Below are 20,193 nucleotides of genomic sequence, written 5' to 3' on the forward strand. Positions count from 1 at the left end.
TGCTGTTGTTGATCCAAATCCAGAGATGCAGATTGAAATTTGTGGTAAGAGCTGTTTCAAAATCATTATGCTGGAGTGAAATGTTTATTTGCAAACTAAAGTAAGGGTTTTGTAGGGTTTGTGTTGTTTCTTTGGAGGGCAGTGAGCAATTGAGATCTGATATCCAAAATTCCATTGCATGTTAAGATCTAAAAAACAGTAAATATGGCACTGGCAAATAAGGGACAATCTCTTTTCTGAAGGTTTCCATCTGGTCCAGAGGGTAAAGTCAGTGTGAGAGCCTGGGTCAGGTGTGAGGGGATACAGCTGTGCACACGTGCTGTGAATTACTCTTTCCATCCATGACAATGCCTTTGTCTTCTGCTTATCTTTTTATTGTATGATGTTTCTGTCTGGTTTTTATCACGGTTACTTTATGTTCTGAAGAAAACCTTTGAATCCTCCCAAAGAAAACTTGTTATTATCTAAGAGGGAGAAAGTCAGCTTTCATTCCTCGCTATGGCTGGTTTTGATCTGTGAAACTGAGTGGTCCATAAAGCAGTGCGGCGGAAGACAATTTGATGGGTTCCAGGTAATGAGCAGCAAAGCTATGACGAAGTTATCTTGCAATAGATAATATAAATGGTGCAGTCAGAAACGGCCAACTTTTTGGCTGAGCCAATAAGGCAGCATATCATCAGTAAGCAAGGCTGAGTGCTCTTGCAAGGGAATGAAAACGCTTCTTGATTTTTTTTATGCTGAATAAAAGTTAGCTACCTGTAGGGATAGCAGATGTTATGGATGTGCTACGGTGTGTAAGATGGAAGTGTCCCCATGGATGCCAGTGCTGTATGATGGCTCCCTTAGGGAGGAGTAGGAGGGTACAGCTGCCCTTAGTCTTGTCCCATTCTACGATGGGAACGTGGCACTCGAGTTATGGCTGTAATCAGGTATATAAGCTGAAGTTATGACTTAATACAGTTCTGCCGTAGTTAAAATTACCAACTAGTCTTCTGTGCAGAGTACTGATCGAGCTACAGATGCAAGTTATTCATTGAGATTTCCTACCCTATCCTTAAAATTCACTTTTGCCCACTGTCTTAACCTACAGATGAATTTGAGTTTAGAGACTCTTACTTTTTGCTGAATTACCAAAATAGTTCATCTCTCCACTGTGACCACACGTCCTTAGGCAAAAACAGCTGAAATCTAATGCGTTACTCTTGGGCAAAGAAAGACTCATGTATCACTGTTGTAAGAGGTCCTATGTTGTTTTTAAAGCAATGAGAAATTCTTCACTTAAGAAAAAGTATGTGGATATTTAGGAGTAAGGGCTACTATTTTGAGTAGATCTTTATTTGTACTGTAGTGGTTATGACGGCTTATTTGCATTGATTTATACTCAATGGGGCCTTTATTTTTTGATGGTATTATGATTTTAAAATGTTAATGCTCTCATACAGAATGTACGTGTTAGACATCCTGCTTGTATAAATCATAAGTGCTAGTCTGTCTTGAAAATAATGATCAAATACAGATCACAGAATGGCTTAAAATGAGAAAACTCACTGGGTGCTGATGCTTCCATTGGTGAATGACATGTACTTGTGCAAGTCAAAAAAGGCAGATGTGACATGAAGGCCAGAAGGGTGAGAAGTAGGAAACTGGGTTGAAGATGGTGATTTTGCACTGAAATCAAGTATGGGTCTGAATGACCAATGAGGGAGTATTTACTCCTAGGTAGCTGTAACTTGCCACAATGCAAACAAAATCTGTGGGTTTTTTCATCAGAAAGCTGCTGTCTTGTTCTATGAAGACTGGTTACAATGTGATATTGAAGATCAGTTATAATGATCAGCAAGAATGCAAGCTAGTTCAAGTGTTTCACACTCCGAATTTATTAAATGTGATTTGTCATTATTCTTAATCTGCTATCAGACACAACACAATGAGCAGAGCAGCAGAGGATTTTGCAGGATCATCTGTATTCTGGTTGTAGCTGGGCTGGCTTTGCTCTTCAGTGGTTCGTGTTGACCTGCTGATGTCATAGGCATTACAGATATGACCAAGTCTATCGAGTATGGTTACTTAGATCAATTCTTGTGTTTTGAACAGCATATTGAGGACGTGATAGCTATTATAACCAAGTGACCAATGAGTCAATAGATTAGAAGATTTTACTGCCCATGTGTATGGTGTAACTCGGCCTGGTGGAGTGAGCAATACTAGGGGCCGTAAGGCTTCCAAGCACCCATCCTCCTGGGCACATTCATATCCCGAACACAACCAAATCACTGTTTCTGCTACCTGCTTTCAGCCTGGAGTTGCACTGTGCTCAGTGCATGGCCTGTTAGGGGTTGCTCCTTACTTTCTTCTGGAGAGAAAGGAGGTGGGACAGGAGGTGTCCAAAGTCAGCCGTGTGTTTAAACCTGGCGTCCATCATCAAGTGGCTCCTTTGTTTTGCTTTCAAGGTCAGATCTCGGGCAGAGGAGAGCTGGGACAGCACCAGGTACTAAAGGATACACCCAATCTTTTTCACTGCTGAGTTTTCCCATCTTTGTCTTGCTTTTATTTACTTTTCTCCCTTGTTCATTTCTTTTTAATCTGTTTTGGTTTGTTTCCAAGTAAATCTGTGAAGTAGTTTCATACGTACAGTGCCATGAGAGACAGCACGAGCGTGGGACATGGATGCTGGGAACTTGTACTAGCAGCAGAGGGCTGTCAGAGGATCCTCCCTTGTGTTGTCGCATCAGAGAAGGCCTAGCAAGGACACTTGAGAAAAGTTTCTGTCTGTTACAACAACCTGCATGATGGTTGCTCTTACTTGGGGGGTGGGGGGTTTCCAGTCAGGAACTCACTAGAGCGTAACAATAACCCACCTTCCTTTTTCTCCTTCACTAGGCTCATTGTTGGGGGGAGAAAGAATAAAATGGATCATAACTATATGGAAGTGGTTGTTTCTCAATTATTCATTTTGGTTTAACACCGATGGTGCTTTATGCTGCGCTTGTCTCTGGGGCTGGTCCATCCAACTCTGCATTGCTTAAGCATGAAAATTAGCAGTGGGAGGGAGAGCAGCACATGGAGATGAAAAGGGGTTGAGGGGGTTATCTAGGGAAGATTTTAAACTAGAATGGCAATTACCTCTGTCTTTTCTGTATAGTACATTTAAGAAAAATCTCAATGCCATCTGAAATCTTTTATCTTATTTCCTATAAGACCTGAAAGAACATAAAAATGAATTTGGGGAATACTTGAAGGTGTTCTTAATCCACTCTTTGTTCTTTTCAATACAATTTGAAGATGTTTCCATTAACTTTCACAATACTACTTCTTCTAAGAGCTACTTGACCCTTGCTCAAAGTCTATCACATAATAATGCGTTAACATTGAAATGATTCCAAGAGGTGAAGCTGAAGGCAGTAGTTGGTTACAGTCTTCTGCCCTCAACTGGTAAGACAAGTGAGAAGTGTTTTATAGACACTCGCATGTTTTTTCTACTGCATGAAACGTACCCAAACAATTGAGAGTTTTCAACAGCAAATAAATGCCAGCTCTACAGAGAATTTTAAGAAACACCTACTGACAACGCTAGGGAATAACGGAAAGAACCTGGAAACTGAGTGCTCAGTTATTTGCCGTGGGCACCATGGACGTACCAGAATGCCGGCATCCTTTCCACTCATCCCAGCTCAAGTCAATCCACTCCAGCCACGTGCACAGTAAGCTCATTGGTGCTGGAAAGGTGAAATTATTTACTTTCTGCTCACTTCTTCTGTGTCGTACAAAACAACAAATCAAACAGCAGTTCTGCTATTATGTTGTTCTAGTGACAAAGTTTCTTTTTTAGTGGTTTTTGTTTGTTTTAACCCATTAGCAATATTAGTAAAATATATTCAGAGTTCTAGAAGTCTAGCTGGAAATGAAATATTTCCAGGTCCCTGTCTTAAACACTGATGTGATGTTTCCTTGCCCAGAGAAGCTGTGGGTGCCCCATCCCTGGAGGTCCTCAAGGCCAGGTTGGATGGGGCTCTGGGCAGCCTGAGCTGATGGAGAGCTGCTAGCCTGTGGCAGGGTGGAACTGGATGATGTTTAAGGTTCCTCCCAGCCCAAGCCATTATACGATGGTATGAATTATTCAGAGAGGAAAAAAGAAAAAAAAAAATGAAAGGAAAATGTAACTCCAAGCACTGATCCAAAGGTAGAAGCGAAAGAGCAACCCTGCAGTCATACCGCACTTTATGCTTTTGGAGAAGTGGCTGAAAGCGTGCTGGAAATCAGCCTTGACCCAGAGTTGAGAAAGAAGGTTTGGAGTACAGGGAAGCATTCTTTCCTTCCTGTCAGGTGTGTTTTATGAGCTATTGGCAGTTGAGATGCATTTGAGGGTGCTTGTTTGCAGCATCTTCTTGTTGGAAGTTCAGAGGTTAATGCTGCTCCCTCTTGAGAGGGAAAAACAACCTGGGCCTAAGAAAGGAGTTGAAGAAGATGAGGAAGTGGAGAAGCTATGAACAGGGTGCAAAGAGGAGAGCTCAGGTTTGTGTTCAAGCAAAGGAACAGATAACACTGCCAAGTGGTACCCACAGGCTTCGGGGATAGTCCTTAATAGCAATATGTCTCCAAATTTAGGATAAAAACCTTCATTTTGTGGTGAAGACAGAGGAGTGATGTACATCTTTTGTCTTACACAGAGTTTCAGGACTCCCACTAGGAGCTCCAGCACTGCCTTTTATTGAGAGCAGCTGCGTAGTGACAGCAGGGGAAGAGAGTATAGGGCTGAAGTTGCAGGTCCTGTGCAGGCAGCAAGGAACTGTGTGATCCTGAAGGTCATGGAGGTAGCATACAAGGTGATCGTGGTTGGAGTCTGGGAGCTAATGGCACAGAGATTGATGCTCTTACGTTAGCTTCTCTCATGTTTTTGGTGTACATTGTAATAATGAATGGGCAAATCAGTTTATTTTTTTTGTCTAAAAGGATTATTAAAAGGAACGATATTTCTTTCTGTAACGGCAGGGGTTTAGGACCCAGGGGAACCGGTGGATTTACTTCCCTAATCTGCAGGATTAGCTTTGCCTGACAAGGAGCTAGCATGCAGTTGTGTTGCAGCCCTCGGTTAGCTTCTGTGTATATGGTGTATGAGTCTGCTGAAATGGAGCAGTTCTGGCTGGAAGGGGAATTCATATGAGGATCCAAGCAGAAGTATCCATGTCTGATCTGAGGCTGCCATTATTTCCCCGGGCGAAAATTAATCCAGGTCAGATAGCAAAAGCGAACAGTTTTAGTTTTCAGTACGTAGCAATCACGGTTGCATGTGTGGTGAGCTGTGAAAATCGGAATGTGATGGCAAAACATTGTGTAATAGTTCAGAAAAAGTAAATTTACTGGGTGCTTTACTGTATAATACTGTACTGCGTAGTACAATGTTGTAGTGTTGTCTGATGTTCAGAAAGGGCAACCGAGGAATCTCTTCAAGAGAGTCTTTCACCTTTCAAAGTACTGAGCTGGGTGAGTGATATATAAGTATCTGTAGCTCAGCTGCTCATGCTCCTGTTGGTGTGGTAGTGAGGGAAGCCAGACCCGTGGCGTGTGGATCTGTTGGCTTCCTGTGTTGGTCTTCGCAGCTGGTATTCGTGCCTTGTTGACCAAGTGATGGAAGTGTGTAGGCATCTGAACCCCCAGCGGGTTCCTGGGGCATAACCGTGGCTGTGGGTGCTGCTAGATGTTGTCACTACTGTGTTACCTGAAAGAGCCCTTCTGGGACACCTTTCTCAGCCGTTGCATGAGAGAAGAGGGAATCCTAGTCACAATTTCTACTTACTGTGGGACTGCGACTTGGGTAGTTTAGTTTTTTTCTGTCCTTTAATTGCTTGCACGTATAGTGGCGTTCTGAACTTGTGTTGGCTTAAAATGAACAAAAGGAGTGCAGAAGGATTTTTATCCTCTTTCTTCCATTGGCTGAGGAGAGCTCCCGTTTTCTCTGTGAACCTTGCCAACAGAAAGAGTTTCAGCCCTGGGACTTTCTCTGTGTTGTACTTTAAAGAGCCTGATCACCAGGCTACTGAACAGTTATCTCTTAATCTGCTTTTGCAGCCCGGTAAAGCCTGCTTTGCTGTCAGGGATTCAGTAGCAGAGGTGAGGGATGTCTGCTGGAATTGTGAACATCCCGGTGCTCAAAGCATTTCCATGCAAATCGAAGTGGTGTGTTCTTTTTGTCTTCTGACCCTGAAGGTTGTGTTTGCTTTTCTTTCCTAAGAGGGCAATGAGAGGCATCTCGATCCCTGCTTTGGCTGAGTATTGTGGCTGTCTCTTTGTGAAGGAGGTGGGAGGCAATTGGAAGAAAGCGGGTTCCTCTGGGCCTCAAGTCCCAGGGATTCACCTGGCTTAAGGTAGGGAGCGCTGACTTTCTCCACCTTGGACTGAGTTTTGAGCCTGCACACAGATGCACATCTCACAGGTCCCTACCAGGCTGCAAGCATGCCCACGTTGCCCTCTGCCAAGCGCCACGTGTTGCAGCAGGCTCCTACCTGCTAGCTCTGCAGAAGGGTGCAGGGCTCTTGTACCTAAAGGCCTCCTTGCCCATCAAACACAATTTCCTTGGTACGACGTGGAGGGATTGTGCACAGAATGTTACCTTTGCAGAAAGAAGTACAGGTTGTGCAGTCATTAGCCGTGCTGTACTTCAGATGAGAACTTAGTGCGCCGGTTCCATCTACTTAAACCTGCTGGATCTTTAAATAGGTGTCCTTGGCCAGCTTTTCTCACTCAGTTAATCCCAGCACAGATGAACCGGCATGAATATAAATGTTTATGGCAGTCCTCACAGCTGCATATGGAATACATTGGGTTGTTTGCCTGTAGTCAGTGCTGCGGGTTTGTGATTTGATGCTCGACGAAGAGTCCTCAGAGCACTTAGTGAAAGGAGCTATGTAAATGTGGGCGCAATTAGCTTTGTGGGCTTTTTTGAGAGACGTATCTAATAATAAAACGCTGGAGTGCAGAATAGCCATTCCCCATGATTTTCATTCGTGTAATATTTATAGTGCTGCAGAACAAACGGGCTGTTGAAAAGAGACCAGAATTAGCGCTATGAATGAACTCTCTTTGAGAGGCGTTTGTGATGGAATTATGCTGCTAACAAACTTGAGTAAACCAATTACTGTCCCTCCTGGATTTGTGGATATGACAGCTCCATGGGGCTGCTGTAATCCCTCCCTGTGAGCAGATGGGCAGGCTGCAGGTCTTTCTTTGCACCATGAGTTTTCAGCTCCTTCCGCCTTGCGCTGTGGAGGTGCTGCCTTACGCCCTGCCTCTAGGTGCCGAAATCCCTGCAAAGGGCAGGAGCAGCACCAGTTGGGATGGTTGTGCGTGTACATCTGTATTTTTTCTGATGTGATTATACAACATAGAATCATTATAGATTGGCCTGAGTTGAAAAGGACCTCAGAAATCATCTCGTTTCAACTGTCCCACTGTGAGCAGGGTCGCCAACCACCAGACCAGGCTGCCCAGAGCCACATCCAGCCTGGCCTTGAATGTCTCCAGGGATGGGGCATCTATATCCTCTCTAGTTAAGTTTGTCTCTTGTAACTGATTGACACCCATAAAGCTGCAAGGAGTTGCCTTTGCCTCAACTAAACTGGTCAAAATCTTAAAATCACAAGTCTTTTCAGTTGTTGCGTCCTGCTATGGTCTTGCTTTTAACTAGAAACGTCTATGTTGGTAACTTGAGGACTTGATGTAACAATTCTTTCTTTCCTAAGTAGCAGCTGTTGTCTCCCAGTCATATTTCGCAGCTCCTCAGTGATGAAAGAAATCACTGCCTGCTTATGTGAGTGTGTAATTTGTAGATAATACCCAAGGTGACAGGATTTCTTACATTGGGAGGGACCTCAAGGGCTGTCTGGCCTATCTTCCCACTCAGAGCAGGCTGCCCTGGGCTGATGTGGGGACAAGGGCTGCACAAGTTCGCTGTCCTCGTGGGCAGGAGGCATCCCTTGCCTCCCCTCTGAGCTGCCTTTCCTCAGTTGTGTGCTGGCTGTTTCCCCTCCTACTGGGTCAGAGCCCCACCACTCAAGCAGATGTTCAGTTTGTTCCCTTTTTGCATTCTGACCATGCCATCCTGATGTGGATACAAGAGCGTGGAACAGGACAGTGCTGAAAACCTTGTGAAAGTCAGGGAAAATGGCAGCTGCTGTCCTCTCATCCACCAGGCCAGGCATTTCATCATAGGAGGCAGTCAGCTTTGGCAGGCGTGACCGAGCTTGGGTAAATAGGGGCTAACTCATCCCACTTGCCTGCTTCTCCTTCATATGTCCAGGTCTGTGGCTTGCAAGGACTCACTCCATTATTTCCAATGATCTTCATGTCACTTAAGGTGTTTAAAATAGCTAGAAGATGGAAAGTAACTTCGTACAAGTATATATTTTAATAGACTGTATTGAAGACCTTCCTTTTCTGTACCCATGTGTGACTTGATTAGGATCAGAGCTGTGCAGGAGCTTTGCCCTACATCAGGTCTGTCGGTCTGGGTCAGCTGGGAGCTGAACTGGCTTTCCTAAGCCAGACAGACCCTCTTGATGAGTGGAGATGAGGTCAGTGGAGAACGTTTGAGTACTAACAACGCTGTTGAGGTACATGGGATCCTTACTTAAGGTAAATAAATTAATGAATACTTCTTACATTGACCGTCATTATTTGTCAGCTTTTCACACTTCTAAACTAATTTGCTTATGTGAAGCTTCCAATTATCCCAGACCAGAAGGTGAATTAATTCCTTCTGATAACATTACAATAAAATAGAAAACAACAATAACGTGGTTGTACCATATTAAATATTTAACGTACGCATCTGCACTAAGGTGAGGAGTTTTTTTCCTCTCTCTGCAGCAGTTTCTCCTGTATCGTCCTTTCTCCCTGTAGGAATTGCTTTGATGCTGGGCAGGCAGAAAGCAGACAGTGGTTCAGCAGGAGCTGGGCTCGGTGCTTGGAGAATACGGGCACACAGTGCAGCTAAGGGCAGGAGAGCCAGCGCCTTGGGCTATGGGCAGGTGCCTTTCATAGGGCAAGGTGAAGCTGATGGACAGATAGTAGAATAAAGTTTCAATTCTGTTTTTTTTATTTATGTCTTGTAACTGTAGAGTTTTTCAGTCTACGCTTCTATATCCATAATAGTTTTGGTCTTTAAGGATAAAAATAATACTTTTTTTTTTCTAATTTGTTTCATTTATCGAGTTTAGTTAGCTCCTTTTGAACGAAATTCAGAACTGCGTGTCTTACTGAGTAACCCTTTTGAGCAGGGTTTGGGTATGAGGAACAGAACTTGGAGGCAGTTGTAGAAGACGATTCTGTATATTTTTCTTCTCAAAGGAGTGATTTAGTCTCAGCACAAGGTCTCAAATAACCCATGTGCTGTGGTATTTTTTGATCTTTTTGAAAGGGAAAGCATGGCTTCGTGGTAGGGATGGTGCTACAGTGGCGGCCTATCAGTATCTAAAGGGGGGGGCTTTAAGAAGGAAGGGGACAGGCTCTTTAGCAGCATCTGTCTGATAGGACAGGGGGAAATGGTTTTGAACTAAAAGAGAGGACGTATAGATGGGATTGTGAGGAAAATGTTGTTTTCAATAAGGATGGAGATGCACTGGTACAGGTTGCCCAGAGATGTGGTGGATGCCCTGTCCTTGGAATCATACAAGGTCAGAACGGGGCTCTGAGCTCCTGATGGAGCTGCAGGTGTCCCTGTTTATTGCCGGGGGAGTTGGACCGGATGGCCTTTAAGGGTCCCTTCCAACTCTAGCGACACTATAATCGTTAAGCCCCCAGCCCCTGTGACTCCCCTTTGGCCACCGAAGCCCTTCAGGAGACAGCCCCCAGCTCTTCCTCCCATAACAGTACAGCAGGGGGGTACAGCAGGGCAGGCACCCCCCTGCTGCCCGCAAGTCGTTTGCAGCCGAGGCTCCAATTGCACTTCTCCCGCTGAACGGACCTTGTTAAAACCCAACTCAGGGAGGGCTCACTGCGGAGGGGGGGTGTTCTTTGTAACCGCCCAACTTTTAATAAACTTGATGAGATTCCCGTGCAGTCTCGCACCGTTCCCGCTGTGCGTCCGTGCAGGCTTTGGCAAACAGGCGTTTCAGCGCACGCTTTTCAAAATTAATGAGGATAACTGAAGCGAGCTCCCATCTCGCACCGGGCACCCTCCTTCCCGGCAGCGCTCAGCACCGAGCGCTAAGGAGCTTACTGCTCTCCCACGGCGCTCCGAGAGCCGCCGGCACGGAGGAGGCAGCAGCAGCTCGCCGCGATCGGGCGCAGCCGGGCTGCGGGGATGCTGAGCAGCGCTGCGCCTCTCCGCCCGATGTGCCAAGGTATTTCTTCCTCTCTTGCTCCTCGGGCTGGGATCGCCGCCGCGCTGTGTTGGCTCGGGTTTGGGCTGGAGGTAGAGCGGAGCGGCGGGGGTCGTTGCGAGCTCTGCGCATAGAGCAGGCAGGGAAACTTGCTGCGCAGCCTTGCCGGGCAAACTTTGTGCCGCTGAGTCGGAGACGGCGGGATTTCTTGTGCTGTGCCTTTCCTTTGGGGTTCTATCAGCAGCAGGGTTGCCTCGAGGCAGCATCTTATTTATACGTCGTTTTGGTCGGGGAATTTGCTGCCGCGAACCCGTGGCTTTGTTGGAACGGGGGGGGAACCGGCGTGGAAAGTAGTGTGATTGCTTAGCCAAGGCTTCCTCCGTGCCACTTTAACGTCAGCCTGGCTCCACAGCGCTATAGAAAAGGTCTTGGCGTTTGTTTGTCAGTTATTCATGCTTTAGAGCTTGTTGCAAAGCGAAGCTGTCGCGGCTCTTCTCTGTGCCGTGAGAGCAGTTTGTTTTGGGGAACCCCTTGTCGACCAGCCTGACACGATGGGTCGCTTTTCAGCTCATTGCTGCAGGTGTTTGAGTCAATGCCTCCTAAGCTTACAGCCTTCTGCACGGCTCATTTGTTGATACACAGTGAGTGCCCCGCTAATACTTGCTGTTACCCTCTATCCTCCTAATCCCTTCTTTCTTATAGCAAAGGCAATCTTATAAATGTCTATTTCACAACGGTGTTGTTTGATCTCAACTTGAAAACACTTCGTGTTACTTCTCTTTCTTTTTCTTTGCTGCATAGCAATTCTTTTCCTGATTCCTGGAGTGCTACTTGGTCTGCTTGGGCTCATTTTACCTAATGTTGTTCTTAGATTCCTGCAGCTTCCTTGCACGGCGCTCATTGCAACGCTGCTATCAATGCAAGACCAAACTTCAATAATAAGAGTAGATTTTCATTGATCACTGCATCCCGTTTAGTGTGGAGAAAAGTTATATTGTCCCTTAGGTGTCATTGGGTGGCAAAACAGACGTGTGTATGTGTGTGCATATTTTCATCCGGAAGAAGGAAAGCCCCGTTGTTGCATGAGGATAACACCCTCCTGTGTAAGGTTAACTCCAGGTCCGTATTTTGTTCCTTCCTCTTAAATCATCTAATTGGTGGAGCTGGTAAGCTAATAGTGTGGGAGACAGAGTAAATAATTCATCATGTTAATATTAATGTGCTGTGGACTTGGGCAGGTCTGCGTTGTACTTTAGGGAGCTTGAGACCTTGCGGATGAATTCCCAGTTCCTCACACCTGACTGCAACTATTGCTTTAGGTTTCCTTGCCCTGAGGGGTTTTGTTAGCTGGGGTTATTTGATGCATTTTATCTATGGTGTTAGTGCTTAGGTTGAAGGAACACGATCCACGTGGCTTTGCAGTTAGAACCCTGTGAAATAAGAGTGCAATTTAATGAGTGCTACTCTGCTTAATGATGAACTGCTCCTCTCTCAGCTGTTGTAATGAGCTGCAGAGGCAAGAAAGTTAGTTCCAATCGCTGTGTTTCATGCGTTAGCTTGGACAGTGAATAGACTGTAAAGAAGTTTGGGGCTCTGTAGCTTCTTTATAGTTACCTACTTGTGCTAAATCACTGGTTGGAATAATTGTATTGTCACCTTGTGTCACATTTGCTCAGGTGTAATAGCTTTGCCAGCAAGGCAGTCGCCTGTAAAATTGTGATGCAGAGTTTTTAATATTCTTCCCAAAGATGGGGAGTGCTGTTCAAGGCTGTTGGCTTTTCTTTTTGTCTTTTTCAAGATATTTATTAAATGAGGATACTTATTTACCGGGATTTTCAACGTCTTTGTTGGGAATAGCAGACATCTTTATGGTGAAATCCATCTATTTGCTCTAAAATACATTAAAATAACATTATGAAAGCAGTTAAAGCTGTTAGGCCTAACAATAATATGAACTGACCATGCTGGATTCTGATCTCTGCTTACTCCATTGTAAGGGTTAAAGATGTTAAGTGAGAATTGATTCCTTGTGTGCTGCAGGCATTGGTTGGAGATGTTCAGTGCTAAACTTCATTTCTGCTTGCTGAGTTGTATAGTTTTGTAACTTTTTCTTCTTGAAAAGTCCATTATCCGCAAGCAGTTTCTTATTAAAAAAAAAAATAATAATAACAACAATGGAAGAGAAACTTCTACAAAGTGAGCTTGTAAAGGTTATTTGTGGAGTTGAATACTGAGATGGAAATTAGGAGGCTGAGATGTGATAACCAGCTTTGGATGCAAATAGGATTCACATTCATAATTCCAAATGCATATTCAGAGCTTATGATTGGAAAGGGGCACGGATGTCTCCAGCTGTGGTTCTTGTTCCTGCAGCTCCAACATCATCGGAGCCCATATTGAGCCCCATTTTAAAACCAAGGGGTTGTCTTTTCTCCCTGGTGTTCGTGGAAACATCTGCCCTTCAAATTTTATCCTGATTTCCTGGGTAGATGCAGGCATCTTTTGTTTGTTGTCATGAAAATCTTTTCTGTTGATGTCTCGTCTGTCTTTTTGTGTATTTCTGTGTCAAATTCCTCTTTGTTCAGTGTAGTGAAGAAGATAATGCATTGCATTGATTTGTGTACGCGATCGGCGTTTCCTTTGGTAATACCATTGCTTTTTCATTTCTGTTGGAGGTACACTCTGGATTCAAGGGTCAAAAGTGCTTTTTTTCCACCGAGATGCCATTCATTATTCATTCTGATTACGTTGCAGTTAACTGTAACTCAGTTGTTCTCCTTAGCAGTTTTCACTGGGATGTGCACAGCATGGTGGGCAACCTCTTGTAGTCCCCTGGTGGGTGACCTTGTGCTGTGCTTCACAGAATTTGTCCTTTTTCTGCTGCTTCATTTCTTCAGAGCTTCTAATTACTTAGGTCTGCCTTCTCTTCCAGTAGCTGTATCCCCATTGTATTCTATCTTATCGGCCTATTCCTAATACTGGCGACAGAGTTATTAGGGGAAATGTTTAATAAGATCAGTTTCAAGAAGATTCTTAAGACCCTGTAATAATCACTTAAGTTTTCAGGACTTCTGCTGTTGTCTCCCCTGGAAACAGATGCTCACCCATCTCAAAATTGCTGTGCTGGTTGCAGCTTAGCTAACAGGTTTCCATGTGACGCTGCTGAATGCTCTGCTATAATCCTGATTAATGAGATCTACAGCATTTGGAGAATGTTATCTGATGAAGTAATCTCTTAGGTTAGTTTGTCACGAGCTACCTTTTGTGAAACCCATATTAAATTTGGTCACATTCTCCACTGCTTTCATGTGTTTGGAAGGAAATTCAATGGGAAGAATACTTCGTCTCCGCACCCCTGAAGTAAGTTTTGTAGGCTGGCAGAGAATTCTTTTATTGAAAACATGAATAATTTATTTTCTGTTCCGTAATTGTATGCAGTATTCTGGTTAAAAGACACGTCGTAGCAATATCCCATTTTGTGTGCCCTTCATTTCAAAACTTGGGTTCTGATTCTTTAATGGCCCATGAAGTTTTTAACTTCACGTTTTGGTTTCCTCTTTTGTGCCTTTGTGTTCCTCACATTATTTATTTCACCATCTATCCCCTTACTATACTACAAATAAGGTCCAAAGTGGCCTTTAGTATCTAGATGATCATTACCAAAATCCTGTTTGCTCTTTGTGTGATCACAGAGCATTCCTCTCCTGATCCTTCCTACTTTTAACGTAAAAGAAACTTTATAAAGCCATTAAAACAAGAATCACTGTTTGGACTTAGAAATCTTCCTGAGATTCTTTTATATCAGTTCCTACTATATCCTAGTTTCTTGGCCTCCTTATTGTATACGTTTTTGGCTTTGTTGGTTTTCACCGAAAGCCTTCTAATGTAGACTTATTAGGTGTGAATTCATTCTTGGAAAAAAAAAAAATACCATCCTAGAGTAGAAGAGAGTGGTTGGTTCAGTAGGAAGGGATCAAAAAGATCAAGTCCAACTGTCCATATTAGCCAAAAGTCTGCTTGAAAGTCTCTCTCTTTCTTCCTTGCAACACTGAAGGCTTGAATACCTTGGATTGTAAGATATCCGTGCTGCTTCCATATTCAGACAGCTGAGTTGCTCATTTCAGTTGGTTTTTCTAGCAAGTTCCTCTAATTTCTAAACAAATGCTGATAACCCTTAATTACCAATCTGTTTTCTTTTGTTCTTCCATTTTATTTAACCAGCTTATTACCATTCGAATCCAGTTTACTTTCCGTGAGTGAATTCTCTGAAAATCAAGTATGAATTAACCTTATTTCTTACAGATATGAAGGTTATCCACTGAATCAGTCGTGTATGAGAGTACACAAATTACACCGTCGTTTGCGTTATTTGCTCTTTGTATCTGGAAAATTCAATTCTCTGATGGTAGCAGGGTTTCTAATAGTTTGTGTTTCTCTAGGAACACTACAGTGATCTACGTGGTCCTTCAGGGTTTATGGCATTACTGCAGTCAAATGCAATTTGGCTGGATCATCCCTTCCCAGAGTAATGGTGATCAAAACCAATATTGAAGTCTAACATATGGTGCTCTTCTGGCTTTATATCTCTTTACTGAAATTGAAAATCCTACAGCAAGTATCTTTTCTGCACATGCCTGGAGAAATAATAAGATTAGGTTAGGTGGAAGAGCTCTACTAAAAATGAGCCAAGCACAGTGGCACCCTGTCCTTAGCTGTGGCTGCTGTGCTCTCCTTTTGTTGTAGTGAGTTCCTCACCAATGAGTGGCTGTTATGCCCGGAGAGCATGAAAGGTACCTGTCCTGATGGGTCTTTTGTGGTTGTACATGAGTGTACAATTTCCTTCTACGTATATGCATGTGCATGTATGTATATTTGACACGTGTGCAAATAGATATGGTAACTACAATGCAGTCTTCAGCTGGTTCAGTGTAGGTGCTTCAGCAGCCTGTACATCTGCGCTCCATTCCTTGTTTTGGTGGTGCCCCACTTGCTTTAATGCAAGTTCCACTTAGCTGAGTAGACCATCAGCTAAATTGCCAGCAAGTTCATGCACGGATAGATATCAACTGTTGGTTTGACAGAGAAATATCAGCAAGGCTTCAGTGCAAAAATCCAGAACAAAATCCAGGCTTCAAGGAATAAGGGTTTTGTGTCACAATGTACAGAGAGAATTGCAAGCTCTATTAAAGCACTAAATGTTTCCTAAAGTTTTATAGCAGTTTAATATCCTTTTATCTTTTTAATACACCCTTTTTGAAGTGAAATTCAGCTTGCCTTTTTTTTTCTTCCTATCGTAGTTCTCTCTTATGAATACTGCTGGTGCTTTGCCTTTGGAACTGCGATGGATTGATGTGTGAGTGGATTGTACTTCCTGTGTGACATGGGAGATGCTAAAACACCTTTTGTGCTTCCACATTTCCAGAAAGCTGTCAGTGCTTCCTTCCCAACCATACCAACACACGTTATGTTATGAATTAGATAAAAGATTGTTTTAAACAACTCATGCCATGTTAGATGAGTGAGGGAGGAGTAGAGCGCAATTGCAACAAATCATATGTGAGGATTCAGAGATGGAACTTTGGATGATTCGCTCAGACAAATAATGTTTGTTGCAGCTTGCTTCTGAAGGCCAGGGTATCAGAAGGAGAATTGAGGTTCCTCAACTGCACGTTTCTGATATACATGTGCTCTGTAAGCTGTACACGCCTGCCCAATCTCCGCCATGGGCTTTCTTTTGGCTGCTGGTGGAAAAGAGCCTTAGGACGCAGCAGGGAGATCGCTGCTGCTGTTTTTATTGCTCTTGTAGTGTCATTGCGAAGTGCTTCCATGGTTTCAAGCTGTGACATTGTGTGCTGGCCCTGCTGCACGGCTGGTCTTGGGAAAGCAGGCGTTGATTACGAGTTAGCAGATGGTAAAAATTTGAGGAGTCCCACCTTGAGCACGGTCATAATCACAGCACTCGTGGATTGGGAACAGCCGAGTAAAACAGCTGCTGTGTGACACAGTAGGTCAGAAGCTGAGGGTGGGATACAGAGCTGTTGTTGATCCGTAAATTTACACAGTTGTTCCGTAAATGAATGGCATTTTAATTTGGTGATGTACTTTGACGCTGTACCCTTCTTCTAACAGTTTTGTAACGAGTTTCCAGCACACTGGATGCTTGGGTTACTGAAGTTTAGAAGTTCCCTGCTCAGCCCGCTGAGCAGCTGCTTTAGTTATACTGTGTCTTGAGAAGAGCTCTGTATTCACCGCTGCTTCTGTGTCTGAGGTTTTGCTTCCTGCATATTCTGGAGCTTCCCAGTCAGAGAATAGAGCGCTGCACCTTTTGAAATCTCCAAGGTATGGTGTGAGGGGATGTGAGGAAGACAACAGGCTGAGTGATGTGGCGGCTTGGGTTGGCAGCCCTCTGTCCGATTCAGTGGAGCTTGGGCTGCTTTGATACCAAATGGTCTGGCGGGGCTTTGTGGGATATAAATGCCTTGGTCTATTTCTGTACTGCTGGAGACTTGTTCAATTTGTACAGTTGAGACCACATCAGACCTGTGCAGTGCCCTGTTTGTTTTCTGAGGAGCTTCTGGTTTTGCCTCTGTAAGTGAATCTTGCCTGCTGTTCTTTGTTACAGTGTGATTCCAACTTACTGACCGTTGAACACACAGTAGGTGAGGCTTTCCTTAGAGGCAAGGAGCAGGATAAGAACTTATGGTCCTGTAATTTAAAATGTAATAGCTTAGACTTGCCCGGATTTCCCAGCGTCAGCTGGAAGTGGAGTCCACACAGGGATTTATGAGCCGTGGTAGACCATGGTTATTACTACAGTTGTTTCAGCTGATGAGTCCTACACTAGACATAGCTCAAGGCTGGTGCTGGTGTTTACAGAGCTCTCCCGAGGAAAGGTGATTGATGGAATGCAACATGAACGATCCTGAGGGAGAATGGACCTGTTGCTTGTATTATGGTGTAACTTCTTTTTCCCTGCTCACGGTGACTTAGCTCAGTAAAGAAGCCATCCATGTGGTATACATCTCAGTGATGCCACTGTTTGGATCTCTCCGATACCATTCGAGCTGAGGCCCTGTGGATATGCTTGCTGTCAGGTGAACTCCTCCAGTTCCAGTCCTGGTGGGCACTGTGTCCCAGATGTCTCCATGTGCACCCCCTGCAAGCAGCAGTGCTGCCTTTAGCCCTATCTCTCTTTAGCCTTGCTGAAGGGAACGGCCTTAGCCCTCAGGGCTGAACCCTACAGCTCTTTGCTCCTCCTGTGGAATCTGTGCAAGGGCTCAGCGGGAAATGCCTCTGGGATTGCAGTCAGTAAGAGCAAACATTTACAGATAACCCCTGAGAAACGTGACTTAAGTGTAGCAGACCTGCAGGAACGTAAAATCGGTAAGTAGTGGCAGTGCTGATGTAGTCTTTGGTTTCTAGCTCACAGACATCTGGGATTTTGGCAGATATGCACAGCAAATGAGACAAATCTAAGTGCCCAATGGGGAGGGGAAAGAAAAAGGTTTCTGTGCTTCCTATCTCGCCACACAACCTACATGATTGTTATGAAATGAACTGATGAGAGAGATTACTTCTCCCACTATCATTAGCATGCAAGTGTTCTCTGAATGTGCCAGATGTTTGGCTTGCATTATCTGGAAGTCTCTTTCATTTCCAGCCCTAGTGAAAGGGAAGCTTGAGCACGTCCAGCAGAATTATAAACAGTTTCCTGTACCAATGAAGACAGTAGCATACTTAATGAACTGCATCACGCCAATAGTAAATCCAGCTCATGAATGCCTTCCTGTTATTTTAGAGAGGTGGCCGAGTGGCATTTTTCTGATACTGGATCACTGAATCCATATGGAAGCACAAATGATTTGCCTGAGAAAAGCTTTCCTTTGTGTTAATATTTGGAAGGAAGGTTGCTGTAGTACCTTTGCAGTCAGATTTCTGCGAGACTTATTCAGAATGCCCTTGTATCCAGGGTACATCCCCTGAGATACCATCAGCTGAAAAAACAAGTCTTCACTATTTTTTTTATTAATCCTGCGGAACTCCAATGAAGATTTTTTTCAAAGCACTGTAATACCCATTTCAGTAATGTTATTTGTAAGCATTCCTTTGTGCAGAAAGAAGAGCTTCTGAACTGTAGATTGTGACCAGCTAGATAAGACTTGCCCATTAAATACTGCTCTGCCAAAAGCCTGGTGGACTCGTGTAGTAAGGCAATCGCTACCGCTTCTTAGAATATTCCCAAGGAATGTCATACTTCTCATCCAGGAATGGGGAAATGTACACATACTCTTATAAGATCTACAGCTGGAATATAGGGAGTTGCCATCACCATGTTGGCATCTCAGCCTGTGGTTTCTACCTGCTGCTCTTCTAGAATAGTAAAGGGGGATTAATGATGGCAGGTACGTGTTTGAAAACAAACTTGGAAGGATTGGGTATCTCTATTCATTGCATCTTCTTAGCAAAGACCTACTGGAACTACTGTGTAAGTTCTTCCTGAATAGCTGGCAGATACTAATGGTCTCTTGAAATGGAGTTCAGGAAGAAATGAAGAGGCCTGGAGCATCCTGGATGCAGAAACCCCTTTGGGGCCTGGCTTCTCCCAAGTCAGAGCTCCTGGAGCTGCTCTGTGCTCAGCTCCTCAGTATCTCAGGTGAGATCATGGAGCAGTTCTGCCATTTGAAAGCAGTGGTTTCCTGTAGTTTTGATCAGCTTGGACATGAAGCAGTGGATTGATGGGAGATGATTTGGGTCTATAGGTTATGTTGTAGGTATTGTGTTGCCATACTAGAATGCCTACTACAACAGTACTGGCCATATGTTCTGCTTTTCCTGTGGACTTGGAATACTTGCTTTTCTCTTGTCCTTAGTCTCTATGAGCTGTGACCTCAAATCCTGGTCAGGAGCTGTGATTTGAGAACAGGATCTGATAGTTTATTTCTTGTTTTCTGAGAGAGAGTTGTGAGAGGATTTGGCATGAAGAGAAGTAAGGGAAGGTGAAATGGAAGACAGTAGGAATGGGAAGAATATACGAAGTCTAATGGTGTTGGGGGAGGAGGACACAGAGGATGATGATGAAGGAAAACTTGAGGATAAACCCAGAAGCAGGCTGGGCCAGATTGATGCCTTTAATTCCTCTGCAGGAATGTTGAGAGGAGAGCTGCATGGCTATCCTTACTTGCTGGAAGCTGGATGGAAGATGCCCTTAGTTTGTATCATTATGTTGCATGGTTTGTTTTGACCCTACCAGTAAAGCCATGCAGTTCACACTGTTACAGAGCAGCATGTTCTCCTTGCAATGCAATTTTTTTGAATGCTTCCACTGTGTTAATATCAGACTGGGAAAGAAGTTCAGTGCTTAGTGTGTAATATGTATAATGCATGCTCTGTATTTACTCCTGTCTGCCGGTAGCTGAATGAGGGTTGTTTTTTTTATATCTACTCTATGACATAAATGAGCTCAATTAGAATACTGACTTCTGTGTGTTAGACTATTGCAGTTAAAATACCAGATATATAACTTCTCAGAAGTGACAGGTGTTCTGAAAATCTTGGCTATGCATAAATACCTTTTCCTTTATGTAAAACCTGCTTGAAGTAAGAAGCTGCACAAAAAATGTGTGTCTTGTTCATGCTATAAACAAAGAGTAGCTTGTAACCCACTGTTGGTTCTTTCTTTGGTTGTGTGGTTTTGTGTGATCGCTGCTTTTTAACTGTATGGGTTTTTTGTTTCCAATAGTTCTTGCATGTGGTACTCAGTTCTTTTCTCCCACTGTCTATCCTCTGTAGAATTTGGGAACTGGAGTGATTGTGTGTGTGTGTGTGTGTGTGTGAGGTGGAGAGAGAACTTGATGGTCAATATTGGGCTTCTGTCACA

The 20,193-nt window shown here is 43.9% G+C and overlaps 1 protein-coding gene across 6 annotated transcripts in view; it reads left to right on the forward strand.

Moving 5' to 3' along the window:
* The window catches only part of PCDH15 (protocadherin related 15), a 990,968-nt gene that overhangs the window by 632,567 nt on the left and 338,208 nt on the right, over positions 1 to 20,193 (forward strand). The window contains exon 1 of one of the 6 annotated variants that reach the window (XM_040702341.2): positions 10,070 to 10,337. The exons of the other annotated variants lie outside the window; for them this stretch is intronic. The gene's annotated coding sequence lies outside the window, so the exon portion shown is untranslated. Of the gene's footprint in view, positions 1 to 10,069; positions 10,338 to 20,193 lie in introns of those variants that run through there. 6 annotated transcript variants of the gene reach the window in all.

Source organism: Gallus gallus, chromosome 6 (genome assembly GCF_016699485.2).
Source record: "Gallus gallus isolate bGalGal1 chromosome 6, bGalGal1.mat.broiler.GRCg7b, whole genome shotgun sequence".
Lineage (NCBI taxonomy): Eukaryota > Metazoa > Chordata > Aves > Galliformes > Phasianidae > Gallus > Gallus gallus.